The sequence below is a fragment of the Trachypithecus francoisi genome, unplaced genomic scaffold (genome assembly GCF_009764315.1).
Source record: "Trachypithecus francoisi isolate TF-2019V2 unplaced genomic scaffold, Tfra_2.0 Lachesis_group12, whole genome shotgun sequence".
Lineage (NCBI taxonomy): Eukaryota > Metazoa > Chordata > Mammalia > Primates > Cercopithecidae > Trachypithecus > Trachypithecus francoisi.
In genome coordinates this window covers 100,161,171-100,173,742 of record NW_022681457.1, presented here as the reverse complement: position 1 = coordinate 100,173,742, position 12,572 = coordinate 100,161,171, and the positions used below count along the sequence as shown (strand labels likewise).

At 50.3% G+C, this 12,572-nt stretch overlaps 1 long non-coding RNA gene across 1 annotated transcript; it reads left to right on the top strand.

Annotated features, from left to right (window-relative positions):
• The first annotated feature begins 9,076 nt into the window (after window positions 1-9,076).
• On the top strand, window positions 9,077-12,005 carry LOC117093928. Its single transcript, XR_004441298.1, has 3 exons — window positions 9,077-9,108; window positions 9,885-10,177; window positions 11,898-12,005. It is a non-coding gene; the product is annotated as an uncharacterized LOC117093928 (long non-coding RNA).
• Window positions 12,006-12,572: the final 567 nt, after the last annotated feature.

Sequence of the window (12,572 nt, the reverse complement as noted above, 5' to 3'; positions counted from 1 at the left end):
AGGAGGCTGAGGTGGGAGGATGGCTTGAGCCCGGGAGATCGAGGTTGCAGTGAGCCGTGATCGTGCCACTGCACTCCAGCCTGGCAACAGGGCAAGACTATGTCTTTGAGGTGGAGGAGGACCTTTAAAAAATAAAGAATAAAAAAGTACAAAACCAAAGACTTGGGTGGATGCGGTGGCTCACGCCTGTAATCTCACCACCTCAAGAGGCCGAGGCGAGTGGGTCACCTGAGGTCAGGAGTTCGAGACCAGCCTGGCCAACATTGTGAAACCTCATCTCTACTAAAAATACCAAAATTAGTCAGGTGCAGTGATAGGCGCAGTGGCAGGCGCCCGTAATCCCAGCTACTCGGGAGGCTCAGGCAGGAGAATCGCTTGAACTCAGGAGGCAGAGGTTGCGGTGAGCCGAGATCGCACCATTGCCATTGCACTCCAGCCTGAGCAACAAGAGCGAGATTGCATCTCAAAAAAAAAAAAAAAAGAAAAAACAAAAAACAAAAACAAGTTCATTAACAAACTCTGAACACACTAATTCTAAGGCCAGGGTAAATCTTTCATCTCACTCAGCCTCAGTTTCCTTATCTGTAAAATAGGGATCATAATTTGTCACCCAAATTGTGAGGATTGGCTAAAAACATTTTTTTTTTTTTTTTTTTTTGAGACGGAGTCTTGCTCTGCCGCCCAGGCTGGAGTGCAGTAGCCGGATCTCAGCTCACTGCAAGCTCCGTCTCCCGGGTTTACGCCATTCTCCTGCCTCAGCCTCCCGAGTAGCTGGGACTACAGGCGCCCGCCTCGTCGCCCGGCTATTTTTTTCTGTATTTTTTAGTAGAGATGGAGTTTCACCGTATTAGCCAGGATGGTCTCGATCTCCTGACCTCGTGATCTGCCCGTCTCGGCCTCCCAAAGTGCTGGGATTACAGGCTTGAGCCACCGCGCCCGGCCGGGTAAAAACGTTTTTAATAAGGGCATGTATGTGAGCATCCTCCATGTATAGCAAAGAAGTTGTCTAAATGTAAGAGGTTGTTGTTTTTCTTAATCTCAGAGCAGGAGCCAGGGCAGGAAGTAGGCAGGCTGATTAGGGCGCCCAAGTGTCCCTGCCCAAGAGTGACTGCTTCCGTCCCTGGTGTTCATAAAGTCCCCAGGAAAGGAGGAGGGCAGGCTGGAGGAAAGGGCAAAGCTCTAGGTCCTTATCTAGAACTTTACCTCCATGCAAGAGCCCTCCAGGGGAAGAGAAGTTCTGGACTATCACCACTGAGCTCCAAGCATTCCAGAGGACTCAGCTGGGAGGAAGTCTGTCAGCGCCTGGCCCAGCAGGAGCTGGGGAGAGGCCTGGATGAGTAGGTCGTATCCTCCCCCTCAGCCTGTGTCATGGCGCTGCCCTGGCCTCATGGTCCAGGACCCAGCCCCCATAGCCTGTCCTACCAAGGGGAACACCAGACTCCAGCACTGTGATGCACAAATGCCAAACCCTCCCGAGGGGCAGATCTGGCCAGTGACTGGAACTGGAGTCACGAGGCGCAGGCTCTTGTTCTGGTTTTGTCTCCTCTCCTCTCTGGGCATCGACATCCCTACTGTGGAGCAAGGGACATTCCCTCGAGGGCATTTACATACCGTGGTTCTGGCATACCACTTGCTACCCCTGCCACAAAGTGTTCCTTGTGCCTTCTTCCTGGGCTGCTGGAGAAACAGCTCATGCCACATGTGCTGCCCTCTCTGGGTGTGGTCAACAGCACTCCAGCCCAGGACACTCAAGTGTGACAGCCAGATGACACTCAAGTCATCTGTGTCATTTTCTGTTTCTGGTACTTCCTGAATTCCAGTTCTTTCTTGTTCCCACTTAGACGGAGAGCTCCCTGAGGACAAGCAACTGGGGCCACCTTACCCCTGTGCTTCCCCAAGAGCCTAGTCTAGGGCTTAGCACAGAGTAGAACCTCAGGGCCAGTTAGCAGCTGTGCTGTTGGGCCCTCCTTGAGGCCCTTGATGAACATGCCCTCCATCACCAGTGCCTGTTGTAGTGTTCTGGTCACACAGGGAGGAATCCCAGCTTCTGTTCCTGGTTCTGCTCAACTCTCAGTCTGGAGGACTTTAGGCAAGGCTCTGTCAAAGGCATCTGTGGTTTTTCAATCTGTGGTGGAGACCAGGTGTGAACTGGATAATCCTCAGGGGCAGATGGGGTCTGGTACTCCAGCCCTCACTCTGCCACCCAGAGCTGCTCCATTCTTAGCTTTTACACGCTGGGATTTCACAATAGTGACTTTACAGCTTCATGGAGGTAAAACTGACATACAAGAAACTGACATACTGACATATAATAAACTGACATATTCAGCATGTACAATACGAAACTTTTTTTTTTTTTTGCCCAGGCTAGAGTGCAGTGGCGCAATCTCTCTTCACTACAGCCTCTGCCTCCTGGGTTCAAGTGATTCTCCTGCCTCAGCCTCCGGAGTAGCTGGGATTACAGGCACCTGCCACCATGCCTGGCTAATTTCTTTGTTTTTTTGTTTGTTTTTTGGAGACAGTTTCGCTCTGTCGCCCAGGCTGGAGTGCAATGGCACAATCTCAGCTCACTGCAACCTCCGCCTCCCTGTGTGTCCAGAATGGTTCCTTCTGGTGGGTTCTTGGTCTCGCTCACTTCAAGAATGAAGCCGCGGACCCTCAGGGTGAATGTTACAGTTCTTTTTTTTTTTTTTTTTTTTTTTTTTTTTTGAGGCGGAGTCTCGCTCTGTCGCCCGGACTGGAGTACAGTGGCCAGATCTCAGCTCACTGCAAGCTCCGCCTCCTGGGTTTCCGCCATTCTCCTGCCTCAGCCTCCCAAGCAGCTGGGACTACAGGCGCCCACCACCTCGCCCGGCTAGTTTTTGTATTTTTAGTAGAGACGGGGTTTCACCGTATTAGCCAGGATGGTCTCGATCTCCTGACCTCGTGATCCGCCCGTCTCGGCCTCCCAAAGTGCTGGGATTACAGGCTTGAGCCACCGCGCCCGGCCTGTTACAGTTCTTAAAGATGGTGTGTCCAGAGTTTCTTCCTTCAGATGTTCAGATGTGCCTGGAGCTTCTTCCTTCCAGTGGGTTCATGGTCTTGCTGACTTCGGGAGTGAAGCTGCAGACCTTCGCAGTGAGTGATGCAGCTCTCAAAGGTGGCTTGTCCTGAATTGTTTGTTCCTCCCAGTGGGTTCGTGGTCTTGCTGACTTCACGAGCGAAGCTACAGACCTTCACAGGGAGTGTTACAGCTCTTAAAGGCAGTGCAGACCCAAAGAGGGAGCAACAGCAAGATTTATTGCAAAAAGCAAAATAACATACCCACCACTGCTCAGAAACCAACCCAACCAGGTTGCCACTGCTCGCTCGGGTGGCCAGCTTTTATTCCCTTATTTGGCTCCACCCATCTCCTGCTGATTGGTCCATTTTACAGAGTGCTGATTGGTCCATTTTTACAGAGTGCTGATTGGTGTGTTTACAAACCTTTAGCTAGACACAGAGTGCTGATTGGTGTGTTTACAAACCTTTAGCTAGACAGAAAAGTTATCCAAGTCCCCACCTGACCCAGAAGCCCAGGCAGCTTCACCTCTCACCGGGTTCAAGTGATTTTCTTGCTTCAGCCGCCTGAGTAGCTGGGACTAGAGGCTTCTGCCACCATGCCTGGCTAATTTTTTGTATTTTTAGGAGAGATGGGGTTTCACTATGTTAGCCAGGATGGTCTCAATCTCCTGACCTCGTGATCCACCCACCTCAGCCTCCCAAAATTTCTTTGTATTTTAGTAGAGACAGGGTTTCACCATGTTGACCAGGCTGATCTCGAACTCCTGACCTCAAGTAATCTGCCCTCCTCAGCCTCCCAAAGAGCTGGGATTACAGGCATGAGCCACCGCACTTGGTTAATTTGATAAGTTTTGACACATGGATACACCAGTGAAACCATCAACACAGCCAAGATAGTGAGCACATCCTTCACCCTCAAAAGCTTCCTCATGGCCTGGAGCCACAGCTCACGCCTGTAATCCCAGCACTTTGAGAGGCTGAGACAGGAGGATCATTTGAGTCTAGGAGTTTGAGACCAGCCTGGGCAACACGGCAAAACCTCATCTCTACAAAAAATACAAAAACTAGCTTTGTGTGGTGGTGCGAATGCACACATGTAGTTCCAGTTACCTGGGAGACTGAGGCGGGAGGATCACATGAGCCCAAGAGGTTGAGGCTACATGAGTCATAATTGCGCCACTGCACTCCAGCCAGGGTGACAGAGCAAGACCCTGTCTTACTAAAAACAAAAAAACAAAAAACAAAAGTTGACTAGGCGCAGTGGCTCATACCTGTAATCCCAGCACTTTGGGAGGCCAAGGCAGGAGAATCGCTTGAACCTGGGAGGCGGAGATTGCAGTGAGCTGAGATCATGCCTTTGCACCCTGATCTGGGCAATAGAGCAAGACTCTGTCTCAAAAAAAGATAAAAAATAATAAAAAAAGTTTCCTTATGCCCCTTTTTAATTCCTTTCTACCTCCCATTGCCCAGGAACCACAATGTGGCTCTGTCACTCTACATCAGTTTACATTTTCTAGAATGTTATGGAAATGGAATCACAGCATGCACTCTTCTTTGCCCGGCTTCCTTCACTCAGCATTATTAACTTGAGATTCACCTCCCTTGGCCCATGTATCAATAGTTCATTCCTTTTAATGCTGAATCACACTTGAGATCCCAGCTACTTAGGAGGTTGTGGCAGGAGGATCACTTGAGTCCAGGAAGTGGAGGCTGCACTTATCTATGGTTGTGCCACTGCACTCCAGCCTTGGTAACACAGCAAAACCCCATCCCTAAAAAAAAAAAAAAAAGGCTGGGCGCGGTGGCTCAAGCCTGTAATCCCAGCACTTTGGGAGGCCGAGACGGGTGGATCGCGAGGTCAGGAGATCGAGACCATCCTGGTTAACACGGTGAAACCCCGTCTCTACTAAAAAATACAAAAAACTAGCCGGGCGAGGTGGCGGGCGCCTGTACTCCCAGCTACTCGGGAGGCTGAGGCAGGAGAATGGCGTGAACCCGGGAGGCGGAGCTTGCAGTGAGCTGAGATCTGGCCACAGTACTCCAGCCTGGGCGACAGAGCGAGACTCCGCCTCAAAAAAAAAAAAAAAAAAAAAAAAGGAGGGCACAGTGGCTTACACCTATAATCCCAGCACTTTGGGAGACTGAGGCAGGTGGATCACCTGAGGTCAAGAGTTCGAGACCAGCCTGACCAACATGGTGAACCCCTGTCTCTACTAAAAATACAAAAAAAAATTAGTTGGGTGTGGTGACAGGTGCCTGTAATCCCAGCTACTTGGGAGGCCAAAGCAGGAGAATTGTTTGAACGCAGGAGGTGGAGGTTGTCTTGAGCCGAGATCGCGCCACTGCGCTCCAGCCTGGGAACAAGAGCAAAACTCCATCTCAAAAAAAAAAAAAATTGCAGATTTTGCTAATAAGGAAGAAGGGGTCTGCCTCAGAGCAGGAGAGACTTGCTCAAGATGTCCAGGTGGTCAGAAGTGGATCTGTGGATCTGAGCCCTAAGACATGCCTGGTCCTGTTATTCCCCTCTCTTTATTATCCCCATTTCTTTTTGTTTGTTTTTTGTTTTGTTTTGTTTTTGAGACGGAGTCTCACTATGTCACCCAGGCTGGAGTGCAGTGGTGCAACCTCAGCTCACCGCAACCTCTGCCTCGCAGGTTCAAGCGATTCTCCTGCCTCAGCCTCCCAAGTAGCTGAGATGATAGGTGCCCACCACCATGCCTGGCTAATGTTTGTATTTTTAGTAGAGACGGGATTTCACCATGTTGGCCAGGCTGGTCTCAAATTCTTGACCTCAGGTGATCCGCCTACCTTGGCCTCCCAAAGTGCTGGGATTACAGGTGTGAGCCACCGCACCCGGTCTATTATCCCCATTTCATAGAGGAGAAATTTGAGGCTCATATTATAGAATCTAGGAGCCTTCTTACCAACCCCAGGAGTCTGTGTAAATAATGTTAGTAATTCTCACACTGAACACTTTATGTGCCCCCACATATCATCCCATCACCTATGAGGTCAGATGTTTTTTATTTATTTTTTATTTTATTTATTTATTTATTTATTTTGAGACAGAATCTCACTCTGTCATCTAGGCAGGAGTTCAGTGGTACGATCTCGGCTCACTGCAACCTTCACCTCCCAGGTTCAAGTGATTCTCCTGCCTCAGCCTCCTGAGTAGCTGGGATTACATGTGCCTGCCACCATGCTCGGCTAATTTTTGTTTTTTTCATAGGGACGGGGCTTCACCATGTTGCCCAGGCTGGTCTCGAACTTCTGACCTCAAGTGATCTGCCCGCCTCAGCCTCCCAAAGTGCTGGGATTACAGGCATGAGCACCGTACCCAGCCATCAGATGCTATTAATATCTCCATTTTACAGAGGAAGACACAGAGACACAGAGAATAAGAAGCTTGCCTGAGGTTACACAGTCTGAAAGTGGTGGCGCTGGTATTTGAACCCTGCCTAGTATTCCAGGATCCCATCATGCCAGGTCAAGCGGGAAGCCCAGACTGGTGAGTCAAAGGACAGGTGGGGCAGCCCCCAGGCCAAACAGAGAGAGTTGAGCAGCAACAGGCGAAGGCCAGCTGTTTGAGAGGCCCACTGGCTGGGAATGGGGCTGGGGCCAGGCCAGCTGGCAGGCCCAGCTGAACCTGCAACATGAGCCCAGGAGCCATCACTACCCACCCACCGTGCCTCTCGAGTTCCCAGTCTCCTACTCAGCCCCCTCCAGGAGCCTGAAGTACAGATTCAGGTTTGATGGGCAACAAGTGCTCCCAGGACAGCTCAGCAAACCACACACACTAACAGCCCAGAAGCACCTCAAAGAGTTTTTGGTCCAACCCTCCAAAAATGCTCATTTTCCAGACAGGGAAACTGAGGCATGCATAAAATGTTTTGTTTTTGTCTGTCTTATTCACTGCTTCGTCCCATCGCCCAAAACAATGCTTGGCACGTAGTGGGTACTCAATAAATATTTGTAGAATGACTGACTGACTGACTCACGAAATGAATGTGGTTTTTCCAAGGCACTTAGCATTGCACAGGGGCAAAGGCTCATACAATAGAAAGCTGGCTGTCGGGAACAAGCCTCTTCTCCTCCAACCCCTCATGTCAAATGGGAAGACTGGGGGGTCAGAGTAAAGAGTCCACAATCAAGGATATACCCTCACAAGGAAAACAGGCTCTCGTAGGCACACAACGTTTAATCCATTTCCCCCAATACCCAGACACACACACACGCATGCCTCACTTTAGTTACAAGGGCAGCAGAACCTATTAGGCCTGTTTAGGCATAGATGGGGATGGGGGAATTTACTGGCAGGATCCCTGTGTAACCCTAGGGCAGGAAACTCAGCCAGTGTTCCCAAATGGGCCAGAAACAAATTCACAAACTTTGTTGTTGTTGTTGTTTTTAATGACATTATGGGCAGGTGCGGTGGCTCATGCCTGTAATCCCAGCACTTTGGGAGGCCAAGGTGGGTGGATCACGAGGTCAGGAGTTTAAGACCAGCCTGGGCCGGGCGCGGTGGCTCAAGCCTGTAATCCCAGCACTTTGGGAGGCCGAGACAGGCGGATCACGAGGTCAGGAGATCGAGACCATCCTGGCTAACATGGTGAAACCCTGTCTCTACTAAAAAAAAATACAAAAAACTAGCCGGGCGACGTGGCAGGCGCCTGTAGTCCCAGCTACTCGGGAGGCTGAGGCAGGAGAATGGCGGAAACCCAGGAGGCAGAGCTTGCAGTGAGCTGAGACCCGGCCACTGCACTCCAGCCTGGGCGGCAGAGCGAGACTCCGTCTCAAAAAAAAAAAAAAAAAAAAAAAAAAAGACCAGCCTGGCCAAGATGGTGAAACCCAGTCTCTAATAAAAATACAAACACTGGCTTGGCGTGGTGGTGGGTGCCTGTAATCCCAGCTACTTGGGAGGCTGAGGCAGGGAATTGCTTGAACCCGGGAGGCGGAGGAGTGAGCCGAGATCACGCCACTGCATTCCAGCCTAGGTGACAGCATGAGACTCTGTCTCAAAAAAAAAAAAAAAAGACATTACAGGTTGGATGCGGTGGCTCACGCCTGTAATCCCAGCACTTTGGGAGGCCAAGGCAGGAGGATCACCTGAGGTCAGGAATTGGAGACCAGCCTGGCGAACATTGTGAAACCACATCTCTACTAAAATACAAAAATTAGCTGGGCGTGGTGGCGGGCGCCTGTAATCCCAGCTACTTGGTAGACTGAGACAGGAGAATCACTTGAACCCAGGAGGCGGAGAGTGCAGTGAGCCGAGATTGCGCCACTGCACTCCAGCCTGGGTGACAGAGCAAGACTCCATTTCAAAAAAAAAAAAGAAAAATAAAAAGAAAAAAAAAATGACATTACCCACCATCACCCCATCCCTCTGGTCTGCATATCCACTTTCTTCTTCTCCTCTTCCCTGCTCAGAACTTTCTCCCAGCCCCTGGCTGGCCCAAGCCCAGGCCCAGCTTTACAGGTCCTCTTGTTTCAAACACCCAACAGAGACTGGGTATCTGGGTCTCAATCACACATTCTCAGCAGAGGGAACCTGACTGGCTGGTTGGTGTTGGGAGCTGTCGGGGTCTAGGGGCCACCGCCCACCACTCAGGGCTGTGGGGGCAGACTCAGAGAGGGGTGTGGTTGTGGAGGGTGGGAAGAAATGAGGCCTGCCCAGGCCCAGCAGCTAGTCTAATGCCTTCCAACCCCCATCTTCCCAGACAAGAGGTCTTGAATCTCTCCCAGGTTGGGGCTGTTAGGCTACCCACGCAAACACTGTGTCATCCATTGTCCCTCATTATTCATTATTGTTAGAGGGCTCTTAAGTCATCCTTTCTCCTTCTGAACTAGCCGTTGCTCATCTGCTCACGTCTCTGGCTGCAGCAGTTATGCCAGTTTCAGTCAGTACAAACCAATCATTCCCTCGGTTTGCTTCTTTGGCTGCTATAAACAACTTTTTTTTTTTTTTTTTTTTTGAGACAGGGTCTCGCTTTGTCACCCAGGCTGGAGCACAGTGGTTTGATCTCAGCTCACTGCAGCCTCGACCCTCGACCTCCCCAGGCTCAGGTAGGTGATCCTCCCACTTCAATCTCCCAAGTGGCTGGAACCACAGCCACGTGCCACCATGCCCAGATAATGTTTAATTTTTTTTTGTAGAGACGGGTCTCACTATTTTGCCCAGGCTGGTCTTGAACTCCCAGGCTCAAGTGAGTCTCCCGCCTCGGCCTCCCAAAGTGCTGGGATTACAAGCGTGAGCCACCGCGCCGGCCTAGAAACAATTTTTAAACCTTGTAAATCCAAATCCCATAAAAGAGAGGAACTGGTTGGTTCTCCCACTCACCAATTTGTCAGGACTGCCCCTGTTGGGCAGAGCTTTCGCCCCGCCGCCCCGCCCCCCTTTCACACCAGCCTATGAAGTGGCTGCCTGTGCTCCAGGGGCCCGCCCATTCCTGGGCAGCGGCAGGGGGCTCTTTGGGCTTTGGGTTTTGCACACGTTTTCATTGCTTACCCTGATTTTTCTCTGGGCTGGTGCCAGTTTCGTGTGCTCCTACTCCCGCCCCAATTCTTTGTTCATTGTGTACTGAGGCTTATTCTTCTCCTTCCTGTGGCTTCCCCACCTTTTTCCTGCCGCTTGCTCATTTTGGACACATCTCTAAGTGATGACCACCTACGGTACCTTGGGCAAGTCCCTTAGCCCCTTGGGCCTCCTTTTCCCCATGTGTATATTTGTGCTACTAATTCCCACTTCACAGGGTTGTGAAAGGAGTTAATGTATCTGCGAGCTCCTGCTACACAGCAAGCACTAAACAAACATCAGTGTCTGCCTTTCTGTTTGATTTCAGTCCTTACTTAAAGCTGTCAACAGACCAGAGGCGGAGCTGGACTAGGAGAGAAGAACCTGAGTTCCAGCCTCTGCTGCGCATCTAACTTGCTGTGTGACCCTGAGTAAGTCCCTTTCCCTCTCTGGGATTTAGTTTCCCCATCTGTCCAGTGAAGATTGAACTAGAGGAGCATTTCCCACATTGAAAAACTAAAAGCATGCCACACAGAGAAAGAATATCTTTGGAGCCAGGCGTGGTGGCTCACGCCTGCAATTCTAGCACTTTGGGAGGCCCAGGCGAGTGGATCACCTGAGGTCAGGAGTTTAAGACCAGCCTGGCCAACATGACGAACCCCATCTCTACTAAAAATACAAAAATTAGCCCAGTGTGGTGTCACATGCCCGTAGTCCCAGCTACTAGGGAGGCTGAGGCAGGAGAATCTCTTGAACCCGGGAGGCAGAGGTTGCAGTGAGCTGAAATTGGGCCACTGCACTCCAGCCTGGGTGACAGAGTGAGACTCCATCTGAAAAAAAAAAAAAAAAAAAAAATTGGAGCCAGGCACGGTGGCTCACACCTGTAACCTTAGCACTTTGGGAGACCAAGGTGGGCAGATCACCTGAGCTCAAGAGTTCAAGACCATCGTGGGCAACATGGCAAAACCCTGTCTCTACTAAAAATACAAAAAGTTAGCTGGGTGTGCTGGTGGGCGCCCGTAATCCTGGGTGAGTACTCAGGAGGCTGAGGCTGGAGAATCACTTAAACCTGGGAGGCAGAGGTTGCAATGAGCCCACATTGCACCACTACACTCCAGCCTGGGTGACAGAGCAAGACTGACAGAAAAAAAGAAGAATATCTTTAGCCAAACATTTTGGGAAAAGCCACTTAACAACTTTTAGGAGATTAAAGGCACTGAAACTGTGCTGTCCAATATGGTGGCCACAGCCACAGGGGACTATTTAAATTAAACATAAATAAAATTTGAAATTCAGTTATTCGGTCTCACTAGCCACATTTCAAATGCTCAATAGACACATGGGGTTCATGGCTACAGTACAGCAGAGAACAGATAAGAGCATGGCCTTTAGCACAGAAAGCACCATTTGATGACACTGCAATCAGAGGAGGCCTGCTTCACTTTAATCCAGCATTTCCCAAACACATTGTGTGTGTGTGTGTGTGTGTGTGTGTGACACAGGGTCTCATTCTGTCACCCAGGCTGGAATGCAGCGGCACAAACACAGCTTGCTACAGCCTTGACTCCTGGGCTCAAGCAATCCTCCTGCCTCAGCCTCCCAAGTAGCTGAGACTGCAGGTGTGTGCCACCACACCTGGGTAATATTTTTCTATTTTTTTTTTTGTAGCAACAAGGTCTCACGGTCTTGCCCAGGCTGGTCTCAAACTCCTGGGCTCAAGCAATCCTTCTGCCTGCCTCAGCCTCCTAGAGTGCTGGGATTACAAGCATGAGCCACCACTGCTTTGCCATGTTTTAACATTTTTCTTGGCTGAAAGGACATTATATTTGTGGAAAGAGAATGACTTGCTGAGGCTGGAAGGCCCTGGGAAGGAGAAGAGGCAGAGAACTTAATTGTTCAGGATTAAGAAGCAAGTAGAGGCCAGGAGCTGTGGCTCACACTTGTAATCTCAGCACTTTGGGAGGCCAAGATGGGTGGATCACGAAGTCAGGAGTTCGAGACCAGCCAGACCAACATGGTGAACCCCTGTCTCTACTAAAAATACAAAAATTAGCTGGGCCTGGTGGCAGGTGCCTGTAATCCCAGCTACTCAGGAGACTGAGGCAGGAGAATCGCTTTAACCTGGGAGACGGAGGTTGCCATGAGCTGAGATCATGCCATTGCATTACAGCCTGGGTGACAGAACGAGACTCCGTCTGAAAAAAAAAGAAAAAGTAAGTAGTATTTGGAGTGGGAGATGAGAGTGGGTTAAAAGTCGGAGAGGGTCTGGCAACCTGGTGGGCAGAGGGAGCCAGGAAAGGAAAGAGGACCAGCGGGCCAGGATGGCTGAAGGACTCTTGAGAAGAATGAGCCTGATGTTCAGTTTTAAGTTGTCTGCACACAGCTGCATTGCAGGGCAACTCCCCTCACCCATCATCTACGAATCAGTAAATATGTACCACATCTTGACACATGGCCTTGGAGAAAATCAAGCAAAAAGGGCTATATGTTCCATCTCCGCGCTGTCAGTTGTTGGGGTGTGTGTGTGTGTGTGTTGTGTGTGTGTGTGTGTGTGTGTGGAAGGGCCCTCAAGGGAGTTGACAGCTGAAGGAGATCAAGAATTCAGCTGCAGGCCGGACTCAGTGACTCACACCTGTAATCCCAGCGCTTTGGGAGGCTGAGGTGGGTGAATCATGAGGTCAAGAGATTGAGACCAGTCTGGCCAACATGGTGAAACCTCATCTCTACTAAAAATACAAAAAAAAATAGCTGGGTGTGGTGGCGGGCGCCTGTAATCCCAGCTACTCGGGAGATTGAGGCAGCAGAATCGCTTGAACCCGGGAGGCAGAGGTTGCAGTGAGCCGAGACTGTGCCACTGCACTCCAGCCTGGGCAACAGAGTGAGACTTCGTCTCAAAAAAAAAAAAAAGAAAAAAAGAATATGGAATTCACCTGCAGTCGGTTATACAGAAGGAAGAGAGGTAGAGGCTGGCTAGGAGAATTGGATCCCCTCCCCCAAAAGTCCCCAAAGAGATTGG